Below are 14852 nucleotides of genomic sequence, written 5' to 3' on the forward strand. Positions count from 1 at the left end.
AAAAGCCATAGCAGTAGGAAGAGAAAGATTAAATGATTAGACGATGGTATCCTAGTGACAAAAGTCCATTAGATTATGTAAAAAAACTTTGCCTCCTCCACTTACTTTCCCTAGAAATATGCAAACAATCCTTGTTTTGGAAGACTTTTGAACAAATACTGAGCCATCTCGAATGACGAACCAAGTGAATCTTGAAAACAGCTCTCGTTATCATACCACATTGATTTGATTTTCTTCTTGTTCTTGCAGAAAAAGTTCAAAGTCATGTACTCACAGTACTTTCAACAGTGTTGGGCAAGGGTCGAGCTGACTAAAAGCACCTATTTCCATCTAATGTCAAACATGCTGCCAAACCTTAATTTTACAATGAAACTACAGTTTGCCAAACAGAAAATCAGAGCACCACAGCTCTGAATTCCAAGATGCTAGCTGACCTCTGGACACATACTTGTCCTAGTGCTGGAATTAAGGAGTGCTCCACTAGGGCCATTTGGTGAATAAGTCAGTGTATGTGACCTGATGTTTTTATGTCAGTGATTTACTTCACTGTCTCTTTGAATTAAGTTTTAAAGAACCAAATTTTCTTTATGGCAGTTGTTCTTGCTGAAGTCTAAATAAAGGAAATTTAACCTAATGAAACTATACACTGAAAATAAACAAGACGGGAAAAGCAAGCAGCCTATGTTATCGGAATTCCAAGGGCTCTTTTAGGTTTGCCAATACTACTTCTATTAGGGAGTCTCCAGTGGGATCATTGGTAAATGTATAAACAAAAGCCAAGTACTATCAAGTAATTGTCTGGCAATATCAGAATATTTCCATCTTATTTAAGAAGAAAGCACCCATTGGTGTCAGTGAGCAAAACAGAAGAGTGAGGAAATTCACATTGGCATGGAATGGCTTTTCCCCATTAAGGCATAAAGAGCAGGCTGAGTTATGTTCATGCCTTGCCAAACAAGTTTCAGCTGAAGTGAAGAAAGTGGAAAATGTCTGAGTATTTCATTGTTTAATGAAGAACACCAGATATATAGAGAGACATGCAAAAGGCAGGAATTTATTGACTGACAAACATGCTCAAATGGAAATAGGGAACCAGAGGACTGGCCAGAGAATAGATTTTTCCTGTAATAGTTTGCAACTGAAAGTTCCTGGAAAAGACCACCCTCCCAGAGAATGGAGAAATACTCATAAGTGCATGGCAGAGGTAATCTGAATAGCCCAAATTTTCAAACCAGACAATTTAGGAAATTATATGACTGGAATTTTAAAGCCTGTGATTCTACTCTACATATCACAAGGCAGTATATTTCTTATCCCGTAATCTTTTATATATGAAGTTTCACAAAAAAAAGTTTGATGAATATCATTCTTTTTTAACTTTTGAGATCTTCTTATTAATTTGAAGTAACTGGAAGGTTTGTGAATTATCACACTGTCTACATCATAGAATGTTTCTAAACCAGTTATCATATACAAAGAAAAAGAGAGAGAAAGGGAACCCCTCACTTGAGGGAAGAAAAAAGAGAACTAATTCATCAGTATTTTACAAATATAATTAATTTACATCTCAGAGTAGTCCACTGTAGTCAATATTTTTTCACCACATTCTGTATATGGGAAAGAGAGACTGAGAACATTAAATAAGTTGTCCAAAGTCTCACAGATAGGAGAAATTCAAAGATGACCTATTTTTCACTTAGAGATCTCTGAGTCTTCTGAGTGCCTGGAGTTCCCCACCACAAGCTCAGCATGCCAAGAGCTGATAAGAAAAGCTCCTTCAAATTACCTTAATGATTGGATTCGATTTATTTCTCACTGTCTTTCCAATGGTTACATGCCATTGGACGTATAACCATTGGACAGCATGTTTCACAAAATCATCATATCGTTCTGTGTTTGAAGGCATCTTTTCCAGTTCTGCCACAGCTTAGCTTTGTGACCTTAGTCAAGTTACTTAATCTCTCTGAAACTCACTTCTTTCATGTGTGAAATGGAGGCAATAAAACTGACCTCACGGATGATTATATTCAATGAGCTACTCCACGTAAACACGAAGCACTAGCCTTGATCAGTCAAGGCTAGCGATTATAACCAGCTAGCTTACGCAGCCTTAACAAACAGCCACCAAAATATCAGCATTAATTTATCATTCACTTTGATATCAATAATTAGTCAGTTAAGCTTTAAATTCTGCTTACTCAAGGTCCCAAGATGACAGAAACTTCATTTCAATATGACAGAAATTTCATTTCAATATGATATATGCCTCTAGGTCAATAAGAGAAATGAAAATAATGACACATACACTGGTTCTTAAAAATTTCACCTGAAAATGAAATGTGATACTTCTACTCACATTTCGTTAGTCAAATAAAGCTGTATGACTCAGCCAGATTCACATGGGGGTCAGTGTGCCCAGAGCCAATTACAATAATAATTGAAAATAATTTCTACCATTAGTTTGCAAAAAGAAATGCAAACCTAAATCCCCTTTAGTAAGCATTTAGTCAAATCATTATTAATGAAATCTTATCATCTTAGCAAATGCAAAATCTCTTACTATCCAAATTTATTCATTCCCAAGTTCAATTACCAAATGATTAGAACTGAAAAATCAGAACTGGAAACTAAAACAGACACTGCCCTAAAGGAAAAACCTTCTTTTTCCTACATATTCATCATGCAGATATCCCAGGTATAAGAAATTTTCTTTCTTTCTCTTTCTCTCTCTCTCCCTCTCTCTCACCCTCTCTCCTCCTCTTCCATTTCTCTTCCTTTTTCCTCTCTCCCCTTGCATACATTATACATACATATGTGTGTACCTATATATATACACATACATTTTTTATTTTTTGACTGTTCAAAAGTTATAGATATAATGCCCCATTACCTCTAAGTATTTTAGTATACACTTGCACACACACAAAAGCATGCTCTCATATAATTAAAATACAGTAATAAACATGAGGATATCAACACCAGTTAAAATAATACCATTTAATTCATAGACCTCATTCAGATTGTGTGCTTTGCATCAATAATATTATTTATAAGTGCTTTCCTTTTTGGTTCAGGATCCAATCATTGAGTTGTCACATCCTTTTAACCTCTTAAATTGAAACAGTGCCTCAGGGTTTTATTTTTTCCCTGAATTTCATGATCTGAACATTTTTGAGGCATATAGATCAGTTACTTTGTAGAATATTCCTCATTTGGGGTTTGCTTGATATTTCCTAAATTCAGGTTATGTACTTTCTGGCAGGAGCACCCTAGAAGATCCTGTACTCTTCTCATTATATGATTTCAATGGATGCATGTGATGCTGGTTTTATCACTTGGTTAGCTGAGTGTCTGCCAGATTTCTACAATTTAAGAATAATTAATGATGCTTTTGCATTTTAAGTATTTTAATAAGCACTTAATGAAAAGATACCTTGTAACTATTTAATTATTTGTAACTAATTATCCTACTCTCAAACATTCACAAGAGTTGAGTATATTTTGATGATTTTTGTCAGTTATTACTGTGAGGTAGCCAAAACCAGTCATTTTTAAAATCAATCATTTCTTATTAATTGGCATACTACTCTCAGATAGAGAGTCCTCTTTTTCTTCACTTATTCATTCATTCACTAAGATCAGCATGTACATACAGATTCCTATTTTCCAACTGGTTATAATCCTTTACTATATTTTTAATGCTAATTTTTTTCTAGATTTGGCTAATAAAACACCCCTAAGCTGGTTTCTTGATATTTCCTAATCATTCTTTAGGCAATTCCTATTTTTTCACACAAAAAGATGCTCAAGGTTCTTATGCATTTTTCTTTTGCTCTGATTTTGAGATCAGTTGCTTCTCCAGAAATCCCTGGTTCCTTTTGTTTGGATATAATATTTAGAAAACAACATCTGGCTTTTCAGTGTGCTCATTGCTACTGTGGTGTCATTGCTTTCCAGTCTTTCTCAGAGGATAGAGGATAGAACCAGGAAACACCCTCCTCACATACACACATATATCCACATACACACTTATGTATTTACTCACATGTGAATCCATTTCTATATTCATTTATCTATATATATTAAACATTGTTAATTCATACCAATACCAACAATTCCAGCCCAACTTCAAAGAGTCTATCCTGTCTTCTTTGCCTCACTTCTTATAAATTTTACACCAGGGTCCATTATTATTGCCCCAGGTCCCTGAGGTGCCTAAAGACTGTTTTTGGCATAAAACAATTTGCAAATTTTAGTAAGAATTGAAATTTTTTTCTGGGTATGGTCTCAGTTTATTCACAACAAAAACAAAAAAGAATATATTTACGGAATAACCACTGAGCTGGAGATGACAGAAAACTTTTAGGTATAAATAATTTGTGTGCCCACACATGTACAAAATAATGCAGAAAGTTTCTTGGTAAAATTTTTGATCTTTTTTGTTCCAGAATTACACATAATGTCTATATTAAAATGTGGAGAATACATGAAGTTTTATTTCTATTATTGAATTGATTTCACTAATTTTTTATATATGTATATATGTAAAAAAAAATCTTCAATGAGACTTTTGATGGAGTAGACCTCACTCCTCCCAGTTTCTCTCTTGAAAAATTATACAAACTCCAGATATACTACATAACACAAGCACAGAAAGACACTGAAAGGTGGAAAGAAGACAGACTGCCTAGGGACCTCAGAACTTGAGGAGTAATGCAGTGATGAGTCACCTTAGTTTGTGTAACTGATTTCTATACATTCTAGACAGAGCACTGCAGAACCCTTCAACTGCAAACCACCAACAGACAGTCAAAACAACACAAAAGATTTCTAGAATATTCTATTCTCCCTCACCAAGGTGTAAGGAAAAGGTGATCTATCAACAGAAAACATTTTTGGTCCAACTATATCTAACCATTAACAGAAAATCCTCCTTCGACCCCCATGATTTCAGTGGGAATGAGCAAGGAGGTAATCTTCTACCTTATCCCTCCACCTGTGAAAACAAGCCATGACAAACTCTTTCCTCCACTGGGTGATATCAGTCTTTCTATGCAGTCACCTGAACCTCTACCTCCACTCAATATCAAGACTAGAAAACATGTTGCAAGTCAGGACTAGTTAACATTCTTGGAGTCAGCAGACTCAGGAGACAGCTGAATACCTATGCATATCCAGCAGCAACAAGACAGAATGAGGGGGTACAGTGCCATGCCACTCTACTTTTCCCCACTATGGTGTCAGCAGGACATGGTGGGAAGCTGAGCCTCCATCTCCATCAGATATCAGTGAGGCAGAACAAGGTGGTGGGAGGCAGGATCAGTTAGCACTCCACTTACCACTAGTGTGATCAGAAACTGGTGGTGACCTAAATTTCTAACCCGCTTCTCTGGCAACAAAACGGTGAAGCTAAGTATAAATATCCGTCTGACTCTCACACTCACACTACACATCAACAGGGCAATGGTCTCAAAAAAAAGACTAAATAGAATCTGTAATTTTATAATCTAATACCCAAAATGTCCATCATACAGTAAGAAACTCACAGGGAAATTCCAACTTGAGTGAGAAAAGGCAATAACAGACACCAGCACCCAAGCGTTATTAAGTGACAAGGATTTTAAAGCAGTAATTACAAAAATATTTTATGTAGCAATGACAAATTCCCCTGACACAAATTTAAGAAACAAAAAGTCTGAGTGGAGAAACAACAATTATACAAAAAGAACCAATTGGAAACTATAGAAGTAAAAAATATAATACTAATACATCCTGTTGGATGGACTTAATCATAGAATGGAAATGAGAAATTGAATCAGTAAATTTGAAAACAGATCTATAGAATTTTTCCACTCTTAACAACAGAGAGAAAACAGACTGAGACCAAATTAACAGGGTATCAAGAACCTGTGAAACAATACCAAAAGATCTAGCATGCATATTATCAAAGGCCCAGAAGGAGATAAAAGAAAAAATGTTACTCAAAAAGTATTCCATGAAATAATGACTGAAAAGTTCTCAAATTTGGTAAAAAACATAAATTTACACTTCAGAAAATTTAGCAAACTTCAAATAAGATAAAGTAAGGGAAATTCATGCCAAGATATGTCATAATTAAATTTGTAAAATGTAAAGACAAAGAAAAAACTTGAAAGCAGCCAGAGAGAAACAACAGGTTACCTATCAAGGAACAACCATTTCAATGACAACAGATTTCTCATCTAAAACCATGGAGGACAAAAGGAAGTGGCACAACATCTTTCAAGTACAAAAAGAGAAGTATTGTCAGCTAAGACTTCTATAGCACGAGAAAATATCCTTCAGGAATGAGGAAAAATCAAAACATTCTAAGAAGAAAAACCAATATAATATATATCTATTGTGCCTACCCTAAAATAGCTAATGTAAGTTCTTTAAACAGGCAGTAATGGCTATTGTGGACCATTGCTTCTTTTTGCCCTGTAGACAGATTTATTGGAGAAGTGAAATGCATACAATTTGTATTGAACAATGGTGGTACTTAGAAATCCTGGCTAAGATCTTTTTTGGGGGAACAATGCTGAATATTTTAAAGGATGATACAACAAGCTGTAAAGGTTGTGTTGCAGATCTAGCCCTGGTTTCCCACTCACTGCCAGTTTGTGACAGAAGTGTGGTCCTACTGTGGAGCCTAAGGGTAAAGGCCTACAGAAGGAGATCCAAAGACAAATGACAGAGCCTCTCAGTACTTGACTCTATCTTGAGTTGATATGGCACCAGGTTGAAATCATCTCTAATTTCCCCCAACAAGTGAAGGAATATTACTTAGAAATATATCTGGGAGTACTCTTAGAAAGAATGTCAGTGATCTGAGATCTTCTGAAGCTCAGCCCAGGACTATTCTCTTGGCAAGAAAAGGAGAGTTTGATCCATCAATTTTGTTCTAAAAGTTCAGGGGTGAGGGCAGAGGAATAGCAGTTTGGGGTGTGCAGGTCTGATTTAAGGGGAAAAAATAACTTTTCCATTATTCCTCTGTCTGAATATTCAAAGTCTGGAACACATCAAAAGCATTTAAAAATAATATGGATTGTTATACTTATCTGTCATCCCAAAGCAGTTTCCGTATTATTTAAAATAGCAAGTTATCTTTGGGTGACATTAGCCTTAGTGATGTGAATTGCAGTTTTCTTTATGATGTCAGGGCTTAACTATTTAGTAAGTAGGAGGAAAGCAATATAACAGAACACACCTTAATAGGAAGAAAATCAGTTGAACTGAATAAACGAATGTTTACATTCCCTCAGTCTCTATTTTTCATCTAATATTACCCCCATGCTATTAGAGACTCAGCCAAAAATTGAGTTTTATTCTTTTTGGCCCTGTGATTTCCTTTCAGTAAGAAATGTTCAGGCTATGACACATTAATAAGTGCAAATAAATTCAGCTAGCATTTGCCTGGCTGATTCTCAAAGAGGATCAAGAAAGGAAATGGAGAACACTAATGATAAACTATTCAATGGAGCATTTTGAAATTGGCAACGTTGCAAGAATAGTATTTTATGGTGATTCAAATACATAATATCTTTTATAGAATAATCAGAAAAAAAAATAAGAAGATAATCAAACCATAGTCTTTTAGGTATAGATGAAATGGCAAGGGATTTATTTGATACATAGTAAATATTTGAAAATTATTTCAATTTATTTCAAGAAGTACAGATAAGATTTGTTGAGGAAAAGATCTTTATAAGGCACATTAAAATATTTGGAGTTAGATTAGATTTCATTTGTGATGTAAGAGAAAATACATAATATCTCTTTCATTATTTAAGGAGTTATTTAATATCAGTAGGTATACTGTTGCTCTAGTCTCACAGTTGTCAAACTTATCTTATGTATGGGGATTGCATGTGCTTTATTAAATGACTTGCTAGTATTATCCTCCCTCAAAAAGGATTTGTGGTGAGAAATGACTGCCACTATGAGTGAACTAGAAGACACCAGTCCTGAAATTCTGCTACTCATTAGTACTACAAGTCTTGCATTAGAATAAGCACACTAAGAAAAAGTAACAATTTCAAATTTCATATTTCTCATACATGTGGAAAAAATAAAATCCAAGCCTCAATATCAAATAAATTTAGTGAAGGGAAGTTTTAGAATGACCAGTATTTTTATTTGTTTTGATTTTTAATTTATGTGGCTTTTCCACTGTTTTGTTCTGTTTACATTCCTTAGGTCTTCTACCAATCACAATACTAGAGTCCCAAATAAGCTGACATGATTTCCAGGTTGCCCAAATAAGGAAATAGCAAGATGCTTAAATAATTTGATTAGTGTTGTTTATTTTCCATATCAAGTAACGGGTCAAGTTAAGGAAATTTCTCAAGCATCAACTACTAAAATTTTAGAGGTAGTGAATACAGTGAACCACCAAATCTCAAGGATCTGTTTTAACCTCAGAAGTAATTCTGTCTTGATAATTAATCAATGACATAGTTAAGAATTCAGGAGAAAATAGCCTATGTTGCCAGCATTGTCTGTAGATGTTTAAATTCAAATAAATGGAAAAAGCAAATGACCCAAAGACAGTAGTAGTCTTCAAGAGCTTCATTGGAATTCTCAAAAATGTTTCCTTTAAACAGTGTTGTATTTGGGCTATTTCACCTTGGAATTTGAGTTGATGAAGAAATGATGAGTTTAACTGTTCTCCTGGTTTATCTGAGTCCTTTGGAGTTTACAAACTAGAAAGAAACAATGTGACGTGGTACTGGACCCAAAGGTTTACTCTTTTCTCTGTTTGATGTGACTTAGCCTGTTTTCAGGAAGAGTGATCTTGGATATAGAAAGCCTAACTTCAGGTCCAGTATTGTGAGCTACTCGCTTCATGACTTTCCAAGTCTTTTAACATTCTCTGTTTTCTTTTTATAATTAAATTATTAGCATCCCAGTTATACAAATTGGTCTAACATGGCCCAGCAGTGCTATCTGGACATTTTTTACACTTGCAAATGAAAAACTCATTGTTAATGGATCAATATAATGACTGAATCAATGGCTTTGAGGCCTTAGAAGAAAATTACAGGCTATAGATTGGGTTGCCCTGGGGTTTAAACAATGTACCCTACGGAATTACTAATTGTGTGGGGAATATTTGCTGAATGAAATAATGAATGAACAAATCTTGTCCACAGAAGTAAATCCAACTACAGATACCAGAGTTGCAAGGAAACATACTCACCTGAAGGTCAATGTCTTTTTTTACACAAAATGCCAATTAGAAGTGAACTTGGGTTTCCATTAGTAGAGAACTTTATGTAAGTTAAGGCATTATCTCCTTAAGATACTACTAACATACATATTAGAGACAACAGACTTAGTTTATTTCTTATGTATGCTTACTTTTTTAATGTTGCAAGTAGGAAAAAGTAAATGAGTTATTCCAAGGGGTCGATTATTCTAATGCCTAGGTTTTGATAACATACGTTGTATATTCAACCGGATTCTTAAAGGTAATATAAGAGCTACATAGGACTTCTTATTTCTCTTAAAACAACCATTTATTTTTTCATAGAAAATTGCTAGCTTTAAATACTATACATATACCAGTCAAGACTTGTGTGCAAAGAATCCCAAATGAATGTAATTATGCCCTGATTTTATCATTCTTACTAATGGAATACTAAGAAAATCTGTTAAGTAGAAAGATTTAGTAAAAGATTTCACAGTATGATAGCTACAGTAAAGCTGACTTTTTAAATGTGAATCTACTATTCTAGTAGATGGCTAAAAATAAGTAGAAAAGTCTTAGTACACTCTATTCTGCCAGCTCTGCAAAATAACATACCATTCTGGTTTGGAGTCTAAAAAAAAAACAAAAAACTGGGTTATTCTTAAAGAATATAAACTTTGGAAAAGTTGAAATTCAGTAAAATTTAGTTCAAAATACTTAAATACGTACTATATTTATCTTTATGTAGATCTAGTTTCAAAGCTTAGTCCTACTGCTTATTGTCAGTGTGATAGCAATGAGTTTGGCAAAGCCTTAAGAACATTTTTGCTGGTAACTTACTTTTTTCCTCTTTCTCTATCACATTCAGGATATATCGCAAATTTCATTCTGTCACAATCCAGGTTAAATTCAGAGTACATGGAGCAGAATTATTTGATACCCTTTAATAACCAATATTTTGAGCATCCCGTATTCCCTATAATATAGCCTTAGTATCTGAGATTATGGTATTTAGCATCCTGGAAACATCACCATGCCCTGTGGACAAGAACCCTTGACTGGAGAGAATCCCTGCTTTCTACCTCTTGTGACTCAGGTTTTTACTTTTCCATATGCCTCTGTTCCATGAGTTCTGTCTTTACCAATCTCTATTTGAAACCATCTCTATCACCATGGTTGTCCTCTACTGGTCTGTTGAACTGACTAGCCATCTTGATTTGAGAACCAAACAAATTCTTTTCAACTAGGTTAGAATATTTTCTCCAAATTTAATTTTAAGTGTAGGGGGTACATGTGCAGATTTGTTACATGGGTAAATTGTGTGTCACAGGTTTGGCGTATGGATTATTTTGTAGCCCAGTTAATGAGCATAGTATCCTATAGGTAATTTCTCAGTCCTTACCCTCCTCCCACATTCCACCCTTAAGCAGGCCCTGGTGTCTATTATTTCCTTCTTTGTGTCCATGTGTACTCAAGCTTTAGCTTTCACTTATAAGTGAGAACATGTGATATTTGGCTTTCTGTTCCTACATTAATTCAAGTAGGATAATGGCCTGCAGCTCCATTCATGTTGCTTCGAAGGACATGATTTCATTCTTTTTATGGCTGCATATTATTCCATAGTGTATATGTACCACATTTTCTTTACGGAGTTCACCATTGATTGGCATCTAGGTTGATTCCATGTCTTTGCTATTGTGAATAGTGCTACAATGAACATACATGTACATGTGTTTTTATGGTAGGATGATTTTTATTCCTTTGTGTATATACCCAGTAATGAAAATGCTGGGTCGAATGGTAGTTCTGTTTTAAGTTCTTTGAGAAATCTCCAAACTGCTTTTCACAGTGGCTGAACTAATTAACATTCCAAGGAGCAGCATAAAAACATTTCCTTTTCTCTACAACCTCACCAGCATCTGTTATTTTTTGACTTTTTAATATTAGTTGTTCTGACTGATGTGAGATGGTATCTCATTGTGGTTTTTGATTTCTCTAATCATTAGTGATGTTAAGCATTTTTTCTTATGCTTGTTGGATGCATGTATGTCCCCTTTGAGAAGTATCTGTTCATGCCCTTTGCCCATTTTTTAATGAGGTTGTTTGGTTTTTTGCATGTTAATTTAAGTTTCTCATAGATTCTGGAAATTTAACCTTTGTTTGATGCATAGTTTGCAAATATTTTCTCCCATTCTGTAAGTTGTATGTTTAATCTGTTGATAGTTTCTTTTGCTGTACAGAAGCTCTTTAGTTTAATTAGGTCCCATTGCAATTTTTGGTTTTTTGCAATTGTTTTTGGAGTTTTTGTCATGAAACCTTTGCCAGTTCCAATGCCCCAAATGGTATTTCCTAGGCTATCTTCCAGGATTTCTATAATTATAGGTCTTACACTTAAGTCTTTAATCAATCTTGATATGGTGAAAGGAAAGAGTCCAGTTTCAATATTCTGCATATGGCAAACCAATTATCCCAGCACCATGTATTAAATAGGGAGTACTTTCCCATTGCTTGTTACTGTTGAGTTTGTTGAAGATCAGATTCTTAAAAGTGTATGGCTTTATTTCTGGGTTTTTGAACCCGTTTCATTGGTCTATGTGTCTGTTTTTGTACCAGTACCATAATATTTTGGTTACTGTAGCCTTGTAGTATAGTTTGAAGTTGGATGTGATGCCTCCAGCATTGTTCTTCTTGCTTATAATTGCTTGGGCTATTTGAGCTCTTTTTGCTTCCACATGAATTTCAGACTAGTTTTTTTTTTGTTGTTGTTTGTTTGTTTAACTTTGTGGAAAGTGTCATTGGTAGTTTAATAGGAATAGCATCGAATCTGTAAATTGCTTTGGGCAGTATGGCCATTTTAACAATATTGATTATTCCTATCTGTGAGCATGGCATGTTTTTTTATTTGTGTTATCTCTGATTACTTTGAGCAGTGTTTTGTAATTTCCATTGTAGAGATCTTTCACCTTCTAGTTAGCTGTATTCCTAGGTATTTCACTCCTTTTTGTGTGTAGCTATTACTAATGGTATTGTGTTCTTTATTTAGCTCTCAGCTTAGACATTATCATTGTACAGATATGCTACCGATTTTTGTACACTGATTTTGTATCCTAAAACTTTGCTGAAGTTGCTTATCAGATCTAAGAGCCTTTGGGCAGAGGCTATGGGGATTTTGAGGCATGGAATCTTATCATCTGCAAAAAGAGATAGTCTGACTTCCTTCCTGCTTGGATGCCTTTTATTTCTTTCTCTTTCCTGATTGCTCTGGCTAGGACTTCCAGTACTATGTAAAATAGGGGTGGTGAGATTGGGCACCCTTGTCTTGTTCTGATTTTCAAGGGGAATGCTTCTAGCTTTCGCCTGTTAAGTATTATTTTGGCTGTGGGTTTGCCATAGATAGCCCTTGTTATTTTGAGGGATGCCCCTTTGATGCCTAGTTTGCAGAAGGTTTTTAATATGAAGGGTTGCTGAATTTTATTGAAAGCCTTTTCTGTGTCTATTGAAATGATCATATGGTTTTTGGCCTTAGTTCTGTTTACGTGATGAATCATTTATGAATTTGCATATGTTGAAGCATAGGTTGGAATTACTAAGAGGTTCTTTACAAGCAAATAAAGGAAAAATATGGCACCTCTCCTCATATTGATCATCATCTCTATCTCTCCAGTATATATTGCTTCTTTTTGTATTGTCAAATTTGCCCTGATTTCAAAAGGGCACATGCAACCCAGGGTGGAACAACTCTCTCTGATTTAGGAGGAGACACAGAACTCACGCTAGACTGCACAAGTTCTTCCTAGAATTTTATATCTAGAGCTTTTGAGAAAGAACATCTTTCATCTCTGGGGATGGAAATATTAGAGTATGAGGCTGCCATTTGGTCATGATCTCCTTCTGGTGGGTACAAAAAGGAAAAGAATCCATCTGTAGAAATAGAGTAGGAAACCAAGTAGAAAATACAGAAAGGGAGAGAGAACTCTGAATGGTTTAAAGCCCAAGGCTAGCTCTTCCACCATCCTTCTGTGAGACAATAGATTTCTTCTTTTACCTTAAGCTTGTTTGAGACCTTTTCTGTTACTTGCAACTGAAAGTATTGACCAATAACCATATACTCCTCAAATAGAAAACCTTTGAAATAGAAAAGACTACAAAGCGTCTTTATGTGAGAATAACAAAAATCTGTCTATGTGATAACTTGAAAATTATATTTACCAGGTTTATAAGTTTTTTGTTTCATTTTAGTCTCTCTAATTCACTTAGACTTGGATATTTAACCAGACCACTCAGTGTTTAGTTAATGATTGACTTAGGTTGTTTATTTTAGTATGTGTGTGGAGAGAGTCTCAATACATTGCAGCAGATCTTTTTATTCATTTATTTTTTTCAACAAATGTTGAAACGTATTCAGTAAGCACTGATTGACAGACTTGCTATGTCATGATCGATGTCCTATGCACTACAGTTGCAGATAAGAACAGCACAGTCTCAGAGCTCACTGTAGTAAGGAAAGGACACCTGGGGAGGATTACAGGCGCTCCGAGGAAAATAGAGCTAGTATTCTGGAAGGGCGGAGAAGTCTGGGAAGACTTTATATAGGTAATAACCTTTGAAACGTGTCTTAAAGAACGAGTGGAAAGTTTCCTGCAGTGCCTCTCCTCACTTGTCAATTTCTTAACTTTCTCATGTCTGCCTTTGTAAGTAAAGGCACGTACAACATTAAATGATAACCCTAGTGCCAATAATTGGAGTTAAGAAAATTTTGGCTTAAAGCACAAGAACAGGTGAGAAAGACTAATGCTGTAAACAGATTTTATAATACAAAAATTGGCATCAGATAAAACAATATAAAAAGCAAGATGAACAGAGAAAAGGTCTGTTTTGTATTACTGGGTAAAATTTAAACTTTTTTGTTCCAGAACCACTTTTTAAACATTATTAATAATTCTGAAAGTTTTGCATAGGTCCAGGAACATTGCCAGCATTTCAGGGCATGAAACTATGAATCTCTTTACTACAGATTTTTAAAATCATTTCAGTTCTGAAATTAACTTTCCACAGACTGTTCAAATTAATGATTAGTAATTCATATTTGATCAAGAAAAGGCAAGTTTTCAGATGACGGTATTGTTTTCAAGTGCTAGCTTTTCCCAAGGAAATAATCATTCACATATTATCAAAACTGAACTAGTAATAAAAACAATCTTTAATTGGGAGTTTTAGAACTTGTATTTTGACTGCTTCTCAGCCTCTCCCTACATGGGGAGGGTTTCTGGTTAAAAACCCGGAAGACCTGCTAGACAATTCTAAAAGAACTGCAGCACTTTGTTTCTTTTAAATTCAGAAAAATATATACACATTCGAGTGAATATTATTACCTTCTATTTCTTTTATTGGATTCTGCTTTCTATGGAACTGAATTTAAATAATTGCATGAGTATGTATAATATTTCTTAGGTGTACATCTTTATTAAATGAATCTAGATTTTAAAGTGACTTGGGGGGTAAGGGTGGTCATGGGCACAGTGGCTCATGCCTATAATCCCAGCACTTTGGGAGGCCAAGGTGACCAGATCATTTTAGCCCAAAAGTTCATGACCCGCCTGGACAACCTGGTGAAACCTCATCTCTACTAAAAATGCAAAAA

At 34.9% G+C, this 14852-nt stretch overlaps 1 non-coding gene across 1 annotated transcript; it reads right to left on the minus strand.

Annotated features, from left to right (window-relative positions):
- Nucleotides 1-14469: 14469 nt before the first annotated feature.
- Nucleotides 14470-14531, minus strand: LOC118148690 (U7 small nuclear RNA). The gene has a single exon (XR_004735607.3). It is a non-coding gene; the product is annotated as a U7 small nuclear RNA (small nuclear RNA).
- Between the last annotated feature and the right edge of the window lie 321 nt (nucleotides 14532-14852).

The sequence above is a fragment of the Callithrix jacchus genome, chromosome 16 (genome assembly GCF_049354715.1).
Source record: "Callithrix jacchus isolate 240 chromosome 16, calJac240_pri, whole genome shotgun sequence".
Classification (NCBI taxonomy): domain Eukaryota; kingdom Metazoa; phylum Chordata; class Mammalia; order Primates; family Cebidae; genus Callithrix; species Callithrix jacchus.